The sequence below is a fragment of the Sus scrofa genome, chromosome 9, assembly GCF_000003025.6.
Source record: "Sus scrofa isolate TJ Tabasco breed Duroc chromosome 9, Sscrofa11.1, whole genome shotgun sequence".
Taxonomy (NCBI): domain Eukaryota; kingdom Metazoa; phylum Chordata; class Mammalia; order Artiodactyla; family Suidae; genus Sus; species Sus scrofa.
The window spans coordinates 31,628,204-31,651,557 of NC_010451.4; the positions used below are offsets into that span (position 1 = coordinate 31,628,204).

Below are 23,354 nucleotides of genomic sequence, written 5' to 3' on the forward strand. Positions count from 1 at the left end.
TTTTTTCCCTGTAAATACAATTGCAGCAAAAGCTATGTCTCTGTCTCAATGTATAAACTAGCTTTTCACAGACAGTTTTATTTTAGTCCTCTACGTCAGGAATTCATTTCTGGCAAGACTTGAGCCCACCAGCTCCAGTTGAGACTGGCTGCAGAGAAGGCAGGCCAGAGCTTTCTCTGACTGTGACAGTGATTAACTGAAGCACACTGTGTGGAAATGCCACACAAATGCAGCGTGATTTCTGTTCCTCCAGGGGATACAGCGGAGGACCAGGGGATGAGCCACCTTGTGCCACTGTCTAGGAGGGAACAATACAGGCAAGAAACTGGGTCCTGGGTCCAGTGCTTCGGGAACCTTGCCTTGCTCTGAAAAAGCAAGGGGGCCAAGCCTCACCTAGGAAATGCTGATGGTAGGAGTCACTGTGCTGGCATCTCGGTCTCAACGCTCCTTTACATATTTCTTTTACCCACTTCATCCTTGGGTTTTTGAGATTAGCCAACATTTTCCTACCATCACGAGAACCCAGCTTCAGAAATTTAGGATTTCTTTCTGGAAACAATGAATGCGTCTTTCTCAGTCTATCCAATTGGCTGGCTCAGACCCAAGAGAAGACAAGTGCTAAACTTCAATTGACCCTCCCTACCTTTGCTCCCTACACACCCTTAGTTGAAATTGCATGTCTTTTTTGTAGTGTCACTCATCAAACATGACGGAGCACTTTCTCCATACCAGGCAAGGTATCAGGCCTACAGGGACACAGAGAAAATAAAGGCAGCCTCTGGCATCGACTAATGTTCTGTACTGAATGCCCCTTTTATAGAGAAGGGGGACTTAATTTGGAAGCTTCAGGATGGGATTGGAAGGGGTAGAGTAGAGATAGAAGCTATGAATTTCCTCAAAGTATGTGTGTGTGTGTGTGTGTGTGTGTGTGTGTGTGTGTTGTGTGCATCCAGGAGTGCCTACTTCTGAGTGGAGGGCCTCTCTTTTACAGGAAAAGATCACCACAAAATACCATGCTCCCTGCCCTCTGAAGTATAAGGAAGGGAACCAGGATAGTGATGAGTAGGAGACTGGGCAGGGTCAAGAGATGGAATGAAGTGTACAGCAGAGTTCTTACTTAAATCCATAATCTCAAATTACTAATAGGTAATCGGCTTACTTTCCCCTTCCTCTCTCCATCATTTTCTCAATTTAAAAAAAATTAAGAAAAGCATTTAATGAGAACAAAATTCCATTTTTATATAAAAAATATTTTAAAGCCATATAATTAAAAACATGTGTTGTACTTATGTCTGGCAGCTTTTAAACATGTTTCGTAATACCATTATGGGTTATCCTATTTCTAAAAACGATGTTCCAAACAGCATTTCCCAGCAAATGAACACTTCCTCTTCATCCAATCACTTCACGCTATTGTGGCAAAATGAATACTACATGTAGCATCAAACTTGTAAATAATCAAAAAACAGATCACTTTGTTATTAGATGAGGTTTAGGACAGAAATAATATAGTAACGAAAACACTCATTCTTTTGGGAAAAAAAGATGAATCAAGACCTACCTCTGTTCTCAGGATGTTTTTCTAGTTTCATTTCAAGTGGCAAAGTTGGATGGTAACATGCCTTTTTCTTTCGAGCCAAGATTGTGTTTTAGTTGGACTCGCCTGGAGGCAGGAGGCTGGACTCTGGGAGTTTCACTGGGATTGCTTGCAGCAGTGTTCTTGGTGTCACATGGCTCTCTAGCTGACCTGCTGACTGTGATTCAAGATCCTTCTGTCCAGGACACTTCCTGAAAGGTGAAACTGACACAAAGGTAGAACCACTTCCTGCTCCACCCAGTTGCTACCTTCTATTTCATTGCCTGGTGTCCTTCCTGAAGACACTTTGGCTCCCTACCTGAAGGGGAGGGAGAGCAAGCATCCGGGAGGAATCAAGCTTTGAGCTGAGGTTTGAAGGATGTGTAACCCTCTGAGCAGGTGGCCTCTTAAGCAGAATTCTCATCACCTTAGCCATCTCCAGTTCCATCTCTTGGAGGACCGAACATTTCCTCACCTTATTCTGTTTAGGACCCTGACGGAACGCCACAGCCAGCCTCCTGGGGCCCCTTCATCTGCAACCATCTCTCCTCCTAGACATCAAGACCTGTGGACCACACCAACTCCTCCTGTGCCTGCTATCCTAGAACTCCTACAACTCCATCTAAAGTATGAACCTCTGAGATCCTCTCTTCTCTCTTCTGACTGCCTTGTGCTTCCTCAATCTTGACTTTTCCTTCCATTGCTCTTTATCCCCTACCCCAAGCCCTTCTCTGTGTCTGCAGAATCTTCATTGCATTGGAAATAAAATCCTCCAAACCCCCTCAAACACGGCGCAATATGCAATCTTTTCCCCTTCATTCTGTGATTATTCTGAAACCTGGTTTCCTCCCAGTCCCTAGTTCTTACTGCCTTGGAGATAATAAAGTTGCTTCATTTCCTCTCTTTGTTGTCCAAACCCTGTGGTTTGTCTCTTCAACCATTCTTCCAGCACTTTTATCATTCCAGCCACCTTGCTTCTGCACTGTGGCAACTCTGTAACCTCTTGGTCTTGGATCAGCCCACCCATCTGTCTTCTCTGCTCTTACACCTGCTGAATGTGGCTGGAGAAAATCATTCAACTGTTCAGATCAGCACCATTATAAAAGCAAGTCTTTGCTTTTTTGTTTGTTTGTTTTTTCGCTTATCCTTTTTTGGCCTACCTACAGCATATGGAGTTCCCAGACCAGGGATCAAATCCAATCTGCAGTTGCCACCTAAGCCACAGCTGTGCAACGCTGGATACTTAACTCACTGAGCATGGCCGGGGATCGAACCAGCATCCCAGCAATCCCAATACACCACCCATTCCACTGCACCACAGCAGTGGAGTTCCTATTGTGGCTCAGTGGTAACAAACCTGACCAATATCCATGAGGACACAGTTTCGATCCCTGGCCTTGCTCAGTGGGTTAAGGATACAGGGCTGCTGTGAGCTGTGGTGTAGGCTGAAGACACAACTTGGATCCTGAGTTGTTGTGGCTGTGGCATAGGCCAGCAGCTACAGCTCTGATTTGATCCCTAGCCTGGGAACCTCCATGTGCCATGGGTGTGGCCCTAAAAAGACAGAACAAAAAAAGCAAGTATCTATCCACAGTTTCTTCAAACTTCAAACTTAACCACTCTTCTCAAGCTCCCTTCTCCTGGATTAATTTAACCCCTTAATACACTAAGAAAAATCAAAACCATGTGTTTCATGTGCCACCAACTATTTGCTGCCACATTGCAAGGGAACATCACATTCATCTCCACCCCTACAAGCTCCAAGAGAGGAGTGTCCCTTGTGTTTAAGGCTAACCCACTTCCCTGTACTCTGATCTTCTCTCCTCCTACTTCCTCAGAGACTATTCCATTCCTTGTCCCCACTCCACCCCTTCCTATAACTACAACAAGCACTCTCTCAACTGGCTTTTATGTCAACTCATGAATATATTCTCTTTTCCAGTTCTGTGAGGAAAACCTCATACTTCTTATTGGTTCTATATGGCTCTCCTTCTAGTTCCATCCTTTCAATTTCTTCATAGAGCTTCCTCAGGAGGTCCCTGGTGGTTCAGCAGACTAAGGATCCAGCGTTGTCACTGCTGTGGCTTGGGTCTCTGCTGCGGCATGAGTTTGATCTCTGGCACGGGGAACTTCAGTATGCCAAAAAACAAACAAAAACCAAAGTATATCTTCCCAAAAGAGCAATTTACATTTATTGTATCATCGCAGTATCCTAACTTTCCTTCACACCTTAACCTGTTACAAACCACATCCTGCCCTGGAGCCACACTGACCTTGTCATCATTGAGATGATCAGTTATCTCCTCATTGATAAATAGAGAAGGGTTTTCTCATCTCATTCAACCTCTCCATGCACTAGGACAGCATTAACCACACTCTTACTTTCTTGATGTCACTCTCTCCTTATTTGATACCCACTCACTGGCTAGTCTTCTTCAACTTTCTTCATGGCCTATCCTGTTTTATTCACCCCTTAAATGTTGGTATTCTCAAGTCAGTACCTTCCAAACTTTGTTACCTCATAACACACATGGGTTTTGAAACTATTTGTAAGACATGCTGGGGTAAACTGGACACTATTTGGAAATGTCTAAATGATATTGGTGAAAAAAGTAATTGTCTTCTTTTTTGTAATAAGAAAAAATTTCTAAAACTAAGATAAAAAATACTAAATGTGTTTGAAATCGCAAAATATTTTTTAAATTTTTTGCTCTTGAAATGGCTATTCACAATTTCTTGTCATGACTTTATGGTGGTTAATTTCTTCATACTTTTGATAGTCACCACCAACAAGAAACTTGGTTCATGCAAATAGGTAATAAAAATATTTTCTTGGAGTTCCTGTTGTGGCTCAGCAGTAATGAACCCAACTAGTGTCCACGAGGATGCGGGTTCGATCCCTGGCCTCGTTCAGCAGGTTAAGGATCCGGCGTTGGCGTGAGCCATGGTGTAGGTTGCAGACACGTCTCAGATTCCACAGTGCTGTGGCTGTGGTATAGGCTGGCAGCTATAGGTCCAATTTGACCCCTAGCCAGGGAACTTTTGCCATGAGTACGGTCCTAAAAAGACAAAAAAGTATGTATATATATTCTTACTTTTGACGATCATTCAAATGTTGACAACAGTTGACATATTTCCAGAATCTAGTAACTCCGCCTCTTCTTACATAGAAAAATGTTGAAATTTCTTGAAAATATGATGAATTTCTAATCTGATTGACTGAACTTTTATACATCAAGGATTTCAAAAAGGTAACATCCTCATCTGAAGTAATTTATGGTATTACAGATAGTTTGGGTACCACCCTGGCCACAAACTAACAGATCTATCCATTGTATGTGAAGTCAGAGATTTAGGAAAACCTCCTGGAGCTGCACCTATCCCTTGTTTGGCCTTCCTATCACCTCCACCTTCTCCTCACCATATTCTGGTACCTCCATCTCCAAATGCTGGGCCATTAACTATTAGGGGTTTCTTGGCGGGTACGCTAGACCATGACAGTCTCCTCTCCAGAAATGGCCATGGGTTGGGCCTTTTTTTTCACCTCTAAGATCAATATTGGAGGGGATGGCAGATTATATTGAGGTGGTAGATTATATCGTTGATTATATTCTGAGTTTTGCAGCAGTGACAGTTACAGGAGACACTCATCATGCTAGACAACCTTGGGACTGTAACATGTTATTAGAATCCTGTGTTCAAGCAGCCCATTGAGGATCTCTGGAAATGGCTGTGCACCTGGAGACAATCTGTCCAGGGGCCCAGAATACTTCTAATCCTAATCAGCTTCCCTAGATTTGCAAGGATCAGGATCTCATGGAAAACCAGTGCCATATTACATGAGGCAGAAAACTACCACTGGATTCTGTCTTTAGCCCTTTTTCCACCATATACAGTCGTCCAGAAGAAGGTCATTTGCTTTCATTTCTGCAAAAGCAACCCATATGGTGACAGTTCTTTGAACTGTATGTCTGTCTTCTGAACTATAGACATAATTCTGGATGTTTCCATTGGATGTTCCATAGACCTAGAATGTCTACAATTGAACTTAATGATCCAGAAATCTACATTTTTACTGAATTCCTCCTTTCAGCAAATGGCACCATCAATGCCTCTGTTACAGAAACTCAGAAGTCACTTTTGGACCTGCCCTGTCCCTTACCATCTCTATCTGGTCAGTCATCAAGTCTTGTCATTTTTCTCTCAAATTTATACTCTTTACTCTTCAGCTTCTCAAAATGTCTGTACTGGTTCACAGAAATACCCTACAAACTGATCCTGTTGTCTTTAGCCTGCCCCTCCAGACAGCTACTATAGTTATCTATCTAATGTACAAATCTAATCATATCCCAGTTTGGCATCTTTAATGATCCCCCACTGCCTATGTGATAAAGCCCAAGTCCCTTAGCGTGAAATACAAAACCACTTTTGCTGGCCCAGAAATCATCTGTCCTCCCTCATCTTTCACCATGCCTTCATATTCTACAGTGAACTATTTCTGGTTTCTTGAGCAATCCAGACTATCTTATTTCCATGCCGTGATCCAGGGTGACACCTCCGCCAGGAATACTATTCTGATTGTTCCTCTCCATATCTTTTTTTTTTTTGTCTTTTTGCCATTTCTTGGGCCGCTCCCGCGGCATATGGAGGTTCCCAGGCTAGGGGTCGAATCAGCCACCAGCCTACGCCAGAACCACGAGCCGCGTCTGCAACCTACACCACAGCTCACGGCAATGCCGTGAGTCACTGAGCAAGGGCAGGGACTGAACCCGCAACCTCATGGTTCCTAGTCGGATTCGTTAACCACTGCGCCACGACGGGAACTCCCTCTCCATGTCTTTACTAGGATGACTCCTAGCTGTCTTTTCAGACTCAAATCACCTGCCTCCTCTGGGAAACCTTTCCTCTTCATTCTAAACTCAGTTGTCCCTGTTAGAAGCACCCATTATGCTCTGCCATACTATAGGAATGATTAATATACCATTTGCTTTCTTGAATGTTCTAAAGAAAATTATCAAGATATACACACCCAGGAGTTCCTGTCTAGGTGCAGCAGAAACGAATCCAACTAGCATCCATGAAGGTGTGGGTTCAATCCCTGGCTTTGCTCAGTGGGTCAGCCATTCAGCACTGCCATGAGCTACAGTGTATGTGGCTCAGATCTGGCATGGCCGTGGCTGTGGCATAGGCTGGTGGCTATAGCTCCATTTCAACTCCTAGCCTTGGAAACTCCATGTGCCGCAGGTGCGGCCCTTAAAAAAAAGCAAAAAAAAAAAAAAAAAGATATACATACTTAGCACATAGTTCCTACCACTGAGATACCCCATAGCATAGTGTTGACCTATACAGCTGAGCACTATAGAGAATGATAGGAGTCTCTTGACTACAAACATGAGAACAGGTATATTTGAGAACTGCATGTTGTATGCTCATTGCAAGGCCCTGCATAGCCTGGAGATGAACCAGCCTCATGTGCTGGTACTCTTTACCCAGAGAGCCAATTCATTCCCACCTCTGCCAGCCCCTAAATTAGGATATTTTCCTCATCCAAGTTAATCCACCTACAATTTTTGGTTCTTCTCCTACACAAAGTCACTTTCCTATGAGCAAGGTCATTGTCAGATAACCCAAAGAGTTTAAGGTCCTGAGATGCCTCTGGGCCAGTTGAGGACATGCAGTCATCATAATCTTGACACAGATCTTATCAGATGGCTTCTAACAATGACCATCCCCTGTCTCTGCTTGGTCAGACATTACCAGAAAGTACTTGTACCTCAGAGCTTTCACCAATCTTACTTCGCCATTTAAACTCAGGATACAACAGAACTTGGTGTATGCTTTTAATATGCATTTGATTTGCACCTTTCTCTTTTGGCTCCAGCCCTTTTCATTTGCTAACCAGAGGAACAATCAATAAATTCTTATTGATTGAGAGAGTTCCTGTACAAAGAGGTGGGGATAGACTTTGCCTGAAGAAGTCTCCGAAGAGAGAGCCTGGTAACATTCTTCGATCTAGAAAAGATAGGAATAAAAAGTAGTTTGGGATGTAGACATGAGATCAGTTCACAATATTTGGGAGTTGCAGTGCATTTAGAACTCCCACACAAGCAGTCTAGCCTGAGCCTAGAGAAGTGACGCCAAGGACAGCTGACATTTCCCAGGTCACCATTGCATAATCTCCTTGGATAATAACCACTTCACCTACTATGAACTTTAATCACAAAGTAAGAAAAAAACCTACATTTAAAGTTAGGCAATTCTGGAAGGGACCATTTCTTGCTGTGTTTTGCTATGGAGGGTGGGGGGATTGTCAACTCCAAAGGATAGAAAAGGAATTTTGCACTGAAGAAAAGATTGAACTAAAAAATTGTATAACCTTATAATCATATTATCCAGGAACAATAGGCTGTATTTTTTGGCTAATCTTAAAACCACCTTAAAAAATAAATAAACAGGAGTTCCCATTGTGGCTCAGTGGTTAATGAATCCCACTAGGAACCATGAGGTTGTTGGGTTCGATCCCTGGCCTTGCTCAGTGGGTTAAGGATCTGGTGTTGCCGTGAGCTGTGGAATAGGTTGCAGACATGGCTCGGATCCCGAGTTGCTGTGGCTCTGCGTAGGCCAGTGGCTACAGCTCCGATTGGACCTCTAGCCTGGGAATCTTCATATGCCACAGGAGCAGCCCTAGAAAAGGCAAAAAGACAAAAAAATAAATAAACAAACAGAACCCTCAATTAAAAACAGTTGGGAGAGGAGTTCCCATTATGGCTCAGTGGGTTAAGAACCCAAAATAGTATCTGTGAGGATGTGGGTTCAATCCCTGGCCTCACTCAGTGGGTTAAAGATATGGTGTTGTTGCAAGCTGCAGCTTAGGTCACAGACACAGCTCAGATGTCAGATGTAGTGTTGCTGTGGCTTTGGTGTAAGCCTCAGCTGCAGTTCCGATTGAACCCCTAGCCCCCAGAAACTTCCATATCCTACAAGTGCAACCATAAAAAGGAAAAAAAAAAAAAAGTTGGGAGATCAGAAGGGGGAGTTCTCCCAGAGCCCAAGAGGAAGAAAAATGAGTCCTCTTTCCTGACAAGGACTCAGCCGATGAAAAGCCATGGACTCTGTTTACTATAGCCCTCCCCAACTTCCTTTTCACCTGTATAAAAGCATTCTCTTTCCCTTGCCTTGCAAGGGCTTGGACATGGCTTGCCATGGTTGCAAACCCCAAACTGCAATTCTTTGCTGATCCCAAATAAACCCATTTTTGGCTGGAGAAATAACTTGCAGTCTTTCAAGTTTAGGTCAACCCACCTCATGCTCACAGAGTCTAACTAGGAAACAAATGTAAAGTTTCCAAAATTGTGGCCTGATTTAAGGTTGGCATTACTTGTGCCGACATTCAGGGCAAAGGAATTGGAATGAAGTGCAGGGAGGATCTACAACAATTTCAGGATATTGTTCAAAAGACTTTCTTAAGCATTAATCCATTGTTTCAAGACAATAATTTGATGACTTAAAAATAAGTAAATCAGAATCATATGGATTAAATTTTCCTTGAAGTACACTTGAGTTCCAAAGGAAGGAAAAAGGCATTTGGCAAAATGCAGTCTGCCTTTGCCAAACCTGAAGTGTTTGAAAAATAATTTGAGAGGTTTTGCCAAACCCCAAATGCCACTGTGTTCTTAGATCCCACCCAGATCTCTAAAAATGCAAAGCTAATACATCTACCCAGCATTCTAAATGAGTGTGGGCGTCTTGGTAAGAAAGCTAACTGTTTCATTTAGAGCCTCCAATGAGATTTCTTAACACTTTTAGAAAGAAATAATTTGATTAAACGATCTTTCACTTCTCATCCTGCTCTGATCTCTAGGATCTCTATCTCAGGTTAAAAAAAAAATTTCCAGTAAGTATACTGTGAAATTATTTTGTGTCTTTAGCAAAAGAAATTTTGAACAGAAAAATTACTTTTAGCTAAACTTCTCTAGAAGTGCAACAATATCTTCCTATCTTCCTATTAGAATTGTGTGTGTGTGTGTGCATGTGTTTCGTTCTCTATGTGTTTGTTCATAGTGCTGACAACCTAAATGGTTTTTATTTACATCATCTCTGAACTAAAATTAAATTTGCAATCATAGCTGCCAACAGGGAATTCCCAAGGGCCTGAATCAGGTCATGATTTAACCAGAAAACCAAACTTTCAAGAAATTAACAGCATGTATTGGAATGTGGGTGGTATAGGCAAGTCTTTACACCCTGCAAATGACTCTTCACTTTTGAACAGTAAGCTTAGCTATGTTGAATTTCTACCACATAAGGGGTACTTCTTTTTGGAAGATGGCCAGTAAATGTATGTCTAATGCACTTTGCATCTGCAAAATGACATTTGCTCACCTAACAATGAGGAATCAATGTGACATAATTCAGATGGCTTTCAGTTCCTAGGGAAACTGTACACAGGCTTTTTATTCTGGAGCTAAAGCAGTTGATATTCTTCTTTTATTGTATTTTCTTTCACTTTATTTTTTATTATAATTCGTTCTTGAAATTGTTATGAGTACTGCGTATTATCATTTCTCAAATATTTGTTGAAGTTTAGATGAGAAACCCCAGAGACATTTTGATTATTCAGAAAAAAAATCTTCCATGATTTTTGGTTGAAATAATTCATTTTTGCCAGAATTTAAGATTGTTTAGAAGACATTACTCAGGAAAGGAGCATATTTCTATTTTACTTTAAACTCAGCTATGAAAATGACTGTTCTTTGCCTTGGACTTATGGGACACTGCAGCCCTCCAAGAATGGCTCATTTGGGGTTAGATTGCTATTAAAATATTTCTTTCTATAAGAATAGTTCCAGGACTTCCCATCATGGCACAGAGGAAATTAATCCAACTAGGAACCATGAGGTTGCAAGTTCTATCCCTGGCCTCGCTCAGTGGGTTAAGGATCCAGTGTTGCTGTGAGCTGTGGTGTAGGTTGCAAACCCGGCTCAGATCTGGCATTGCTGTGGCTGTGGTGTAGGCCAGCAGCTACAGCTCTGATTGCACCCGTAGCCTGGGGACCTCTATATGCTGTGAGTGAAGCCCTAAAAAAAAAAAAAAAAAAAAAAAAAGGAAAAAATGAACAAACAAACAAAAAAAGAATAGTTCCATGTACGTTGTCCAGTTTGTGTTGTAAGAACTAGCCTAGATGAAAGGGTAACCCCAAAGGCAATTTCTGTTCTCCAGAAGCCATTGTAGAAAAGGGATCAGCAATGAGGCCCTGAGATGCTGTCCTGCAGGGATCATTCGGTTACAAGGAAGATGGAACTATTCAAGTTAGCTCAAATATAAGTAGAGAAATTGGAAGGATACAATAGAATGTCATAAAACTGAAATGGAGAAAATATAGTGGGCCTTCTTGAAAACTTCTTCATGTAGATAATTTTTCCTGTTGGCTTGACATTTCTGAATGTAACAGGGCCTAAAACTACATGACAATTCCAGGATTTACCGTCATTTAGAATATCTATCTCCAGAGGCCAGCCTCCCATCAACCATGAGCAGGGCAGAAGAGGAAATGCTTAGAAAGGTCCTGGGGGCCTATAATTGGTGTGTATGTTATTATCATCTCCCGTTATGTTTAGTGTCCCTGTTGTACTGTGCCCACATGATATTCTACTCAGAGGGCAAGTAGAGCCATATTTCATTATTTCACCAAATTTTATGAAAACAAGCCTAAGAGTCCATCTCTGGGTTGGCAGGTATACTAGTTAACTATTAATGCATAACTAATTCCTCTAAAATTTCATGATTTTTTTAAAACTATGAAAATGTGTTATTTCACATTTTCTCTTGGTTAGCAATTTGTGAGTTGCTCAGCTGCATGACTCTCCCTCAGGGCATCTCATGAGTTTGCAGTCAAGAGGGGGATCAGAGCTACAATCATCTGAAGGATCTGTTGCAAGGTGGCTTATCTGCATGGCTGTTGACAGGATGCTCAGTCTAGTTTCTTGCTGCTTTTGGCAGGCAGGATCAATTCCTTGCCATGTGGACTTCTCTGTAGGGTTGCTTGAGCGTCCTCCTGACTCAAAGAACTAGCACTCCAAGAGAGTGCAAGAAGAAGGACACAATGACTATTATAATATAATCTCAAAAGTCACACATCTTCACCTCCACCATATGCTATTCATGAGAAGCAAATCCTAAGGACAGCCCACATCCAAGGTGAGAGGAATTAGGTTCCACCTTTTGCATGGAGTAGTGTTAGAGAATTGATTGACTTCTTTTAAAAACTACACATCAGAAGATCCATTTTATCCTTTTGTGCCTGCCCTTGTCCTCTGTACCACATGATATCCCAAAGAGACACAATACAGACATGAAAGCCAGTAAAGGTCTAGCACAAACTGAAAAGAACCCTGGCTTCTCCCTGGTTAGTGTGGTGGTTTTCTCTGCTCCCTAAATCTTGGCAAAACTTCTGCTAAACGTTAGGCTGGAAGCACAGGACCATGCACGGTACCGTCTCATTGTCTCAGGTCACCACGTAGCAACCTTCAGAGAAACTGACCACTACATCTCCACTCTTTGGGCTCATTATGACTCAAGGAGCTTCTCATAACTTTCCTCATTATCTTTATCCCTCATAAAGTATTTCTCTTCCAGGAAGGCCCACTGTGGCTGTGATGCTTCAGATTGTACAAGTGTCCTCTTCTCTCCTATGGAACCCTCAGCCACTCTCTATTTTTGAGGTTCCTAAGATTTCTAAGGGAAAATAAGATTCTCTCAATATTAAAGTGTGTAGGGAGTCTCTCTCTCTGTCTCTCTCTCTCACACACACACACACACACACACACACACACACACACACACACACACACACACAAGGTAGTTTTAGACAAAACTTCTGCTGAGGCGAGTAATAATTTGTTCTTTGGATTAAAATAATAAATCTTCTTTTGTTTAAATGACAGGTGGTTGAGACTGTTAATTTATAATTTTGGAAAATCCCATATAGACTAGAAAGAAAAAAAAGAATCAAACACTAAGGTGAGGACCTCAATCTTTTTCAGCGGGAACAATTAGATTAAAAATACCATGGCTTCAGAGACTCTTTTGCGAGCCATGAATTGATGTAAGACACTCCCCTCATTGCAGTGATGCAGCTTTGGTATTAAAGTTTAATAACTAGCCTCAGCTTACCAGTTTTTGGAATCATTTTTACAGCCACTACCCAAAAACTTAAGTCATAGGATTCATTTGGGGCTAGGAAGGAATTTAGGATACATCTGCTTTAATTATTTCATCTTAAAGATGATATTAACTACCTTGGTGATTAAGCTGTTGCTACCTGTTATCCACACTAACTCATGACTATATGTCATGACAATTATTATGGTGTGCTTGTGCTTTATATTATGGCAAACATGTGGAATGAATGACTCCCCTGGTTTGCTCAGGTCTGATGGATTTCTCAAGACATGGGACTTGCAGTGCTAAAGTCAGGAACATTAAGGGCAAAACAGGATGATTTAGTCACCCTACTAACATGTTGTATTTATTACCAACTGCTCTATAACAAGTTATCCCAAAACTTAGTGACTTAAAACAATGGATAATTGAGTTCCCTGGTGGCCTAGTGGTTAAGGATTTGGTATTGTTACTGCTGTGACTTAGGTTTGACCCCTGGCCTGGGAACTTCCACATGCAGGAGTGTAGCCAAAAAGACAAACAAACAAATAAACAAAAATGGATATTTATTTATCTCTCTGTTTCTAAGGGTTAGGAATTCAGGGGCAGCTTTCCTGGGTTGTTCTGGCTCCAGATTTCTCATGCTGCAATTGTTGAGTTGAGGGCCAGCCCTGCAGTCTCTGAAAGCTTGACTGGCATGAAGGATTTACTCTCAAGATGGCTCACCACTATGACTGCTGGCTAGAGAACTCGGTTCCTCACTACATGGACTTTTTTTCATGCATGGTGTGGCACCAGCCTCCCCACCAGCAAATGATCCAAGAGGCAGAAGCTGGGAACTTGGTTTGTTTTTTTTAATGATCTAGCCTTGGAGATGACATACTGTCACTTGTCACATATTCTATAGGTTACAATGACCCATCCTGCCACAATTTTTTTTTCACTGTTCAAGGTTTATTTGTTGTATTGACTGATATAACACTTGAATAGTTGGCTGTATTATTTATGTAAATTTTATTTATTTATGCATTATTGATGAAGTGACCTGAAGAATGTCAGAGCTCAAGAAGGACAAAGAAGGTATGTGTACAGGAGGAATGTGGTGGAAGTCTGGTTATATATAGGGGATATGGATCAATTAAGTAAACATATTTAAAATAACAGGAGTCAGGATTCTCAGTGTTGTGAAAGGGAATGATAAATATGGAAAAGAAGAGAATGAGATAGAACCCTATGGTGTTAGACTGAAACTGGAGATACCATGGTGAATTCATGATTTTCAATAATATAAATACGTGTATAAATAATAGATAGTAGATACAAATGCAACTTTTATACATTCTTTAGATCTGTGCACTGAGAGAGCATGTGAGAGTAGCAGGACCAATGGCATGGAGCACACGTAGCGTAAATAATACCGCTAGAATAAAGACTGTAATATCATAAACACCATTCACCATTAAAATGAAACAAGGCTCCATGGGGAAATGACAGATTCCAGGACGGCACAAGGAAAGTATAAGATGAGCCTGAATGTCGTCATGTGCCACAAAGTAAAGAAATGCTCCAAGAGTGATGTGTACATGTAAAAAGTACACAAAAGTCAGCTTTAGGTTGCTCCCCTAGGCCAAATATGGGCCAGTTTGTGCATTCAAATTGATAGTAATAAATGATAGTAATAAATAAAAGAAAATAGAAAGCTATACTGACAGAAATACAGATATGGCAAATTTTTTGAGAAACAAGATTCCTTAGAAACCTCTCCAAAAAGTTCTTATTAACTATGATGGGTGAGGAGTAGGTGAGGGAAGTGTAACCTTACAGTAGAGAAGACTAGCAGACACCAACTTTCTTGAGTAAAGAATGTCACCAGTAACAGGACAAATCAAAATCATGTGCCATCTGATAAAATGCAAAAGTAAGAATTTAACATAATTTCTGTGATATTCCTACCAATCTAGTCTAATCCTAACTTAGTCAAGAAAAATACTACATATCTAAAACGGAAGATATCTATTTTGTAAAAATAATAATAATAATAATTTAGTTAAAAAATTGACTTGTAAATCTTTGGAAATGTCAAGGTCATGGAAGTCAAGGAAAGACTGAGGGGCTGCTCCAGACTAAAGAAACCTAAGGAGACCTAATAACTAAATGTAACCTGTGATTCCAGACTAAACTGTATTATTCAATAATTGGTGATACTTTTATGGGACCTGAAAATTAGATAGTGATCCAAATTACTTTTCTTTTTAATTTTAGTTGGTTTAAAATATTATATTAATTGCATGTAAACAATATAAGGATTTGATATTTTATCTCTTTTTACTGCCACACCTGTGGCATATGAGAGTTCTCAAGCTAGGGGTAAAATTAGACCTGCAGGTGGGGCCCATGCCACAGCCACAGCAACACTGAACCTAAGCCAGAAGAGAGTGGCAAGATGTAGTCCAAGTTCTAAAAGGCTAAAATTTGCAAACTAGGGTAATCTACCCATCAAGATTATTTAAAATAGAAGTAAAAATAAAGAATTTCTTAAACAAAAACTAAAGAGAATACAGCAATACTAAACCTATCCTAAAAGAAATATTGAGTGGTCTCCTTTAAAGAAGAGAGAAGTCAGAAGATGGAGGATGGAGGAAATCGCAATTTGAAAGTAATTACTTAAAACCTATTTGTGAAGGTGATGATAAACACAAGGAACAGCAAAAGAGTAACACAAAGATGTAAAAAAGCACATCAATATCATAAAACGCGGGAAAGGAGAGTATGAAAATCTAGATCTCTTTTTTTTTTCTTTGGAATGTGTTTGGGCCTATAGGCCTGTCAGTCTAAAAGAAGCAGATATAGGAAGGTGTGAATATATTTGAAAAAATAGGGCAATCACAAATCCAAATCAAACAATTCATTCACAAAAACCACAGAGGACACGAGCATAAAATAAAAAGAAATCATACAACCAAAATTGAAAAAGAAAGGAACAGAGAAGAAGCAGAATCTACTGGAAAACAATGTTTTAAATGGCAATAAAGACATATCAATCCATAATTACTTTAAGTGAGGGGATGGAAAAAAGATATTTCATGTGAATGAAATGACAAGAAATCAGGGGTTGCAATACTCATATCAGACAAAATAGACTTTAAAACAAAGCCCATAAAGAAAGATAAAGGAGGACATTATTTAATGATACAATGATCAATTTAAAAAGAGGATATTATGCTCATCAACATATATGCCCCAAACACATACAACAAATACTAACAGACATAAAAGGAGAAATTGATGGGGATACAATAATAATAGGAAAATTTAACACCCCGTACATATCAATGGACAGATTCTCTAGAAAGAAAATTACCAAGGCAACAGAGATCCTACATGAAAAATATAACAGACTCAATTGATATTTTCAGGACTTTGCATACAAAAAAACAGAATGTGCATTATTTTCAAGCACACATGGAAAATTCTCTAGGATTACCCACATACTGAGGCACAAAATTAACCTCAACAAATCTAAGAGTATAGATATTATTTCAAGTACCTTCTCTGAACACAATGGTATGAAAATAGAAGGCAACCACAGGAAAAGAAATGAGAAAAAAAAAACTGATTACATGGAGACTAAACAACGTGCTACTAAAAAACCAGTGGGTCAACAAGGAAATAAAAAATGGAGTTAAAAAATACCTTGAGACAAATGACAATGAAAACACAACCATACAAAATCTATGGGATGATGCAAAAGCAGTTCTTAGAGGGAAGTTGATAGCAATGTAGGCTTTCCTCAAAAAAGAAGAAAAATCTCAAATCAAAAACCTAACCCAGAGTTCCCGTCGTGGCGCAGTGGTTAACGAATCCGACTAGGAACCATGAGGTTGTGGGTTCGGTCCCTGCACTTGCTCAGTGGGTTAAGGATCCGGCGTTGCCGTGAGCTGTGGTGTAGGTTGCAGACGCGGCTCAGATCTGGCATTGCTGTGGCTCTGGCATAGGCTGGTAGCTACAGCTCCAATTGGACCCCTAGCCTGGGAACCTCCATATGCTGTGGGAGTGGCCCAAGATATAGTGTGGTACTTGTTTTAAAAAAAATAGACATATGGATCAATGGAACAGAACAGACAGTCTAAAAATAAACCCAGACATCTATGGTCAATTAATCTTCAACAAAGGAGGCAAGAAAATAAAATGGGAAAAAAGACAGTCTCTTCATCAAGTGGTGCTGAAAACTGAACAGCTGCGCATAAATCAATGAAACTAGAACACACCCTCACACCATGCACAAAAAATAAACTCAAAATGGCTTAAAGATTTAAACATAGGAGAAGACACCATAAAACTCCTAGAGGAGAACATAGGCAAAACAATCTCTGACATCAACTGTACAAATGTTTTCTTAAGTCAGTCTCCCAAAGCAATAGAAATAAAAACAAAAATAAAAAAATGGGACCTAATCAAAATTATAAGATTTGCACAGCAAAGGAAATCTTTTTAAATAGGAAAAAAATTGGAAAGACAACATAGGGAATAGGAGAAAATAATTGCAAATGATGCAACCAACAAGGGCTTAATTCCCAAAATATACAAACAACTAATAGCCAAAAAAAAAAATAAAAGACCCAGTTGAAAAGTGGGCAGAAGACCTAAATAGGCTTATCTGCAAAGAAGACATATGGATGGCCAGTAGGCTCATGAAAAGATGCTTAACATCAGTAATTAAGAGAAATGCAAATCAAAACTTCAGTGAGGTACCATCTCACACAGGTCAGAATGGCCATCATTAAAAAGTCTACAAATAACAAATGCTGGAGAGAGTGTGGAAAAAAGGGAATCCTCCTGTACTGTTGGTGGGAATGTAAACTGGTACAACCACTATGGAAAACAGTATGGGGGTTCCTCAGAAAACTAAGCAGATGAATGGATTAAGAAGATGTGGCAATATACTAAATAGAATACTACTCAGGCATTAAAAAGAAGAAAATAATGCCATTTGCAGCAACATGGATGCAACTAGATATTCCCATACTAAGTGAAGTAAGTCAGAAAGAGGAGGAGAGGAGTTCCCGTCGCGGCACAGTGGTTAACGAATCCGACTAGGAACCATGAGGTTGCGGGTTCGATCCCTGCCCTTGCTCAGTGGGTTAATGATCCGGCGTTGCCGTGAGCTGTGGTGTAGGTCGCAGACTCGGCTTGGATCCTGCGTTGCTGTGGCTCTGGCGTAGGCCGACAGCTACAGCTCCGATTAGACCCCTAGCCTGGAAACCTCCATATGCCGTGGGAGCAGCCCAAGAAATGGCAAAAAAAAAAAAAAAAAAAAGAGGAGGAGAAAGGGGGCAGGATAGACTGGAAGTTTGGGGTTAGTAGATGCCACCTATTACATTTAGAATGAATAAGCAATGAGGTCCAACTGTCATATACGTATGACTGGGTCACTTTGCTGTATAGCAGAAACTGGCAAAACCTTGCAAATCAACCATAATTTTAAAAATGTGTTTTGTACTAAAAATTTTGTATAGACTATGCTTTTTGTTTCACCTCTTTTATGCCTGATTTCTTTAACATCATGCCAACACCTCATGTTGATTTTCAGTATTCTTAGGCTATTGGAGAGTACATTTATTTATTTATTCATTCATTTGTTAATTAGTGATCACGCATTATGTCCCAAGTAACTTACTGGGCACTGAGAATTTACAAATGAGATCTCACATTGGCCTCTAAGGAGTTTTAGACTAATGGGGAGACAGAAGAATAAGCAGGCAATCCTCATACGTAATGTGACGTGCTATGTTTGGAGAAATACCAAGTGGTATAAGAGAACAGAAGAAAGGCATCTTGAGATGTTTTCAGGGAAAAGTTTCTAAAGAGAGGGGTTTGACATCTGATCACAGTGCTTTTGAGACCTGGAGGAAAATTAAGAATTACCCAGGAGGAAAAGTATAGCAGGTGTGTTCAGACAGAGGAAACAGCATAGAGAGAAGGTGGAGGGGAACGCAGGAACACCACCTTCTATATATACTGCAAGTAGCCGAGAATAACTGAAGCAGAGAGATTATGCAAAAAGAAAAGTGTCAGGACATGAGCCTGAGGAGGAGGGAGCCCAGAGGATGACCTTCTGGAAACGCCTAAAGCACTATCAGCTCCTGCTACACCTGCATTACCCAGATTATTATTACTACCTCCAGGAATCTGGTCACAGAACTTGCTGCACACACATCTCCACGCACACACCTTCCAAGAATGTGACTCAGAGAAAAGCCTAGCTTAGCCGGCTCAGGACTGTTTGATATTAGCAAAGAGAAGCACATCATTTGCAACAACTTCCTTGACAATGTTAAGTTTCTTAGCCAAGTTTAGACAAGTGTTTGTTGAAAAGAGTTATTGGCGTACTTGTTTGCATATAATCTTTCATCCCTGGATGAAAAGATATTTACAAATGATGTCTGGCAAAATAGAATTGGATATTTTTACTCTTCCTAAAATACTTGCTCTATTCTAAACAGCCCATCACAGTGCATTTCTCCTTGGCAACCTCATGGTTCCCTGAATACACACATCCCATTACCCAAGCGGTTGCTATTACACTGTGGCCTATTTTCACTTTGGGTGGCGGACCTCAGTTCCCTGCCGCTCACCCAACAAGATGTGTACTAATTCCAGAACTCATGAGCAAAGAATTCCTCCAGATTAACGGTGAGCTTTATTGTTAGTATAAAAGATGTTTGCTCAATAGAAAGATGATTTTGTGTACTTATAGTCATTAGAAATGAGAAAGAGACAGTATTTGGTGAATTGATTCCTCCGTGTGGTTGGGGTAAGATTATTCCCTATGACAGATTGGCTGTGGTCAACCATACAAACTAAATGAAGTGAAGCCCAGACCATCTGTGCATGAAGCCATTTTTGAGGGGTTAGTACAGAACCCTGGACCAGTACTGAGCAGTGAGGTTGGGAGCACCTGATGTCCTTATGATGCATCCATCCAGCAGCTGTTGTCAGTTGCTAACTGGATCCAAGACCAGATTATAAACAGAATGTCCTGGGTTTCTTCCAGTTGAGTTTAAAGCATGTCAATAGTGTGTTTCTGGCTCCCTCTCATTACTATTTAAGTTATATGGTGTATATGTGGGTCTTTGCCACTCTGTTACTTAAGTTTTAAGAATATAAGAACAAAGGATAAAGCAAATAATAACAGTAATAGCTACCTCTTTATTATTTACTACCTATCAAGCTTTTTGCTAGATAATTATATCATTTCTAACTTTCCTTTCAAGTCTTTAAGGCAGTTATTATCCCCACTTTACGGTTAAGGAAATGAAAGTGCAGAGAGGTTAAGCAGCTACTCTGAGATCGCAAAGCTATTAGTCTGACTAAAAACTGTGTTTAGGAGTTCCTATTGTGGCTCAACAGTAATGAACCCAACTAGTATCCATGAAGACACAAGTTCGATCCCTGGCCTCACTCAGTGGGTTAAAGATCTGGTGTTGCGGAGTTCCCGTCGTGGCGCAGTGGTCAACAAATCTGACTAGGAACCATGAGGTTGCAGGCTTGGTCCCTGCCCTTGCTCAGTGGGTTAACGATCCGGCGTTGCCGTGAGCTGTGGTGTAGGTCGCAGACGCGGCTCGGATCCCGTGTTGCTGTGGCTCTGGCGTAGGCCGGTGGCTACAGCTCCGATTCGACCCCTAGCCTGGGGACCTCCATATGCCGTGGGAGTGGCCCAAGAAATAGCAAAAAGACAAAAAAAAAAAAAAAATCTGGTGTTGCCATGAGCTACGATGTAGGTCGCAGACACGGCTGGGATCCTGCGTTTCTGTGGCTGTGAGTAGGCAGGCAGCTATAGCGTCAACAGCTTCCTAGCCTGGGAACTTGCACGTGCTGCTGGTGCAGCACTAAAAAACAAAACAGAACAAATCTGTGTTTAACTTCAAGTCTGCCTAACTTTAAACTCATGGTCCTTTCATTATGCCGTTGCATCTCAAAGATATTATTTGGTAGCTCTCCTTTGTTTATATTCTACATTTTTAAAAATAAATATTATTGAGAAATTATTATATGATAGACTCTGGTAAAAGATATAAAGAAATTTAAAACATGGTTGCTCTGCCCAAGGTTCACACAAACTAAATGAGGATGGTAGACATGCAATCAATGAAATAATGCAAAACCTGATGAAGTCCATAAAGCTTATACACAGTACCAGAAACATCTGAGGTCTATTCCTGGTGTAGTGACCAGAGAAGTTTTCAAAGGGGACAATTTGAAATGATTATGTTCAGATGGTAAAAAGAAGGAAATTCAGGTAGAGAGGCAGAGCAAAAGTGTTTCCATCCAGCAAACAGTAAGCACTTTGATGTGCCTGGGATGTAAAAGATTCCTTGCCTATCATTACCTGGCTTGTCTACTACCCTCTGTTTCCCTGTTTCCTTCACAAATACATTCTACTGGTAGGCATTGTGCCTAACTATAGAGATGGAGGTGCTGATAAACTTGGAAAACATGAATGAGTAGAAAAACAGACATTATGTAGAATGGATGCAGACCAAGAGAAATGAGAGCGAGGAGGCTACTGTCAGATTGCTCTCTTGGTCCCCCCCTAGTCATTCTTCCCCTAGCAGTCAGATGAATGCTAAAAAGGTATTTTGAGGAGTTCCCGTCATAGCGCAGTGGTTAACCAATCCGACTAGGAACCATGGGGTTATGGGTTCGATCCATGGCTTTGCTCAGTGGGTTAAGGATCCAGCATTGCCGTAAGCTGTGGTGTGGGTTGCAGACGTGGCTCGGATCCCGAGTTGCTGTAGCTCTGGCGTAGGCCGGCGGCTACAGCTCCAATTAGACCCCTAGCCTGGGAACCTCCATGTCCGGCGGGAGTGGCCAAAGAAAAGGCGAAAAGACCAAAAAAAAAGGTGTTTTGAAATCACGCTGCAAGGACTTCTATGAATTTATGCTAATTGATCCCAAATGAGGGCTTGCTCATTCTCCCCAGTGTACCAGTCACTACTCACTCCTCAACTGCTAAACCAAATCATTTCCAGGAGCATGAAGCGTATCCTGGGAGAAGAGACTTTTCACAGGAGCTGCTGGGACTTCTTGTCACTCCATTTCTATACTCTTCTGTACTAACTCTCTCCTTTCCATATAAAATTCCTTTTTCCATTCTTATGTGAACTTTTCCTTCCCACCTGTCTTGGAGAAAAGGATTCATTCATAGTTGTGCCCCAAACCAGACCCACCATTTTTATCATTATCTCCATCTTTTTCTAGCTCTTCTGGACCCTTCTTTTTTAAATGTTTTAATTCCTCTTTGATCTCCAATCTTTCCCTATCTACTTCCTCTCAGTCTATAAACATGCTTAGATCTCATGTAATTTTTTAAATTAACCTTAAACTTTCCTTTACCCCATTTTTCCTTCCATCGGCCATCATGTCTCACCTTCCTCTCTCTGCCAAAAGTCTAAAAATAAAACTGATCTCAACCAGATTTTTCCACTTCCTCACTCCTACTCACTCCTTGAAGCCCTTATAAGTTGGCTTTCATTCCCCCTCACTTCACATAGGTCATGCTCTTGAAATTCTCTAGTGGCCATCAAATCCAGGGGCTTTAGCTCATCAATTTCCTTAACTGCTCCTCTGAAAATCTGGCTGTGCTAAATTGAGCAGGGCCCTTTTATCAGCCAATAGTCATTGAATGTTAATTCTTTCTTGCTTGGATTATTGTAACAACCTTCTAATTGCACTCTTGAATTCTCTGCTTCTTGTCCTGGCCTCTAATAACCCATTATTCTAAAGTCTACTATATATATCTACATACATACATTCACTTAAACATGGCATATCAGGAACTTCGTGTTCTGGCCTGTGACACCCAGTTCAGTCTGGCCCTATTTCTAGTCCCCTTCCCTCTCTTTGTGTTCCATACTCTAGATCTTAATTTACAGTTCTCTGAAAATGGCATGATCTCTCATATCTTCAAACCTTTATACATTCCACATTCTCTGCCTAAATTGCATTTTCTAATCTCTTTCAACTGGATGATTCATACTTGTTCTGTAAGAGTCAATTTAGATGCTGTATTTTCTACAACACCTCACTTGATCCCCAGCCTGCTCTGTCCCAGAGACTCAAAAGGAAGGTGCCGGCCCTGTGTAATCCCATGAATCTCACTGGTTATCTCTATCTGAAAAATCATTGCCATGATTTCTGATCATCTGTTGCTAATGGCCTAAGTAATTGGTAAGAATACCAAAACTTAATATAAAAAGAGATTGGTGAGTGATCATTTTGAAATAATGGTCTATGACATATACTGGATGCAAAAAGTAAGACATTCCATGTACCCAATCCAGGCTTCCTTGGGGAAGTTGCAGAGCTAGGGGAGAAATAATGCTCTGCCCTTACTCATGACCGCCTTCTCTGGTGGAGAAGGAGGTTCCCCATCTAACATCCAGATGCTGTGAAATGAGTGCATGTTTTATGTAATAATGGATCATCCTGTGTGGACTATTTTGATCTATGATTTCTTGTTGTTACATTTTGAGCCCATTTTTAAAGCACAGAGATTCTTGCAAAAGATTCTGCCTACAAATTTGGCATCTAATTTATAAGCACCACTGGATGGAAA

At 40.7% G+C, this 23,354-nt stretch overlaps 1 long non-coding RNA gene across 4 annotated transcripts in view; it reads right to left on the reverse strand.

The window, feature by feature from the left end:
• LOC106507825 overlaps positions 1-1,737 on the reverse strand; it is a 58,944-nt gene extending 57,207 nt beyond the window's left edge. For all 4 annotated transcript variants that reach the window (XR_002335604.1, XR_001304115.2, XR_002335602.1 and 1 more), the window contains exon 1: positions 1,562-1,737. This is a non-coding gene — a long non-coding RNA (uncharacterized LOC106507825). The remainder of the gene's footprint in view (positions 1-1,561) is intronic.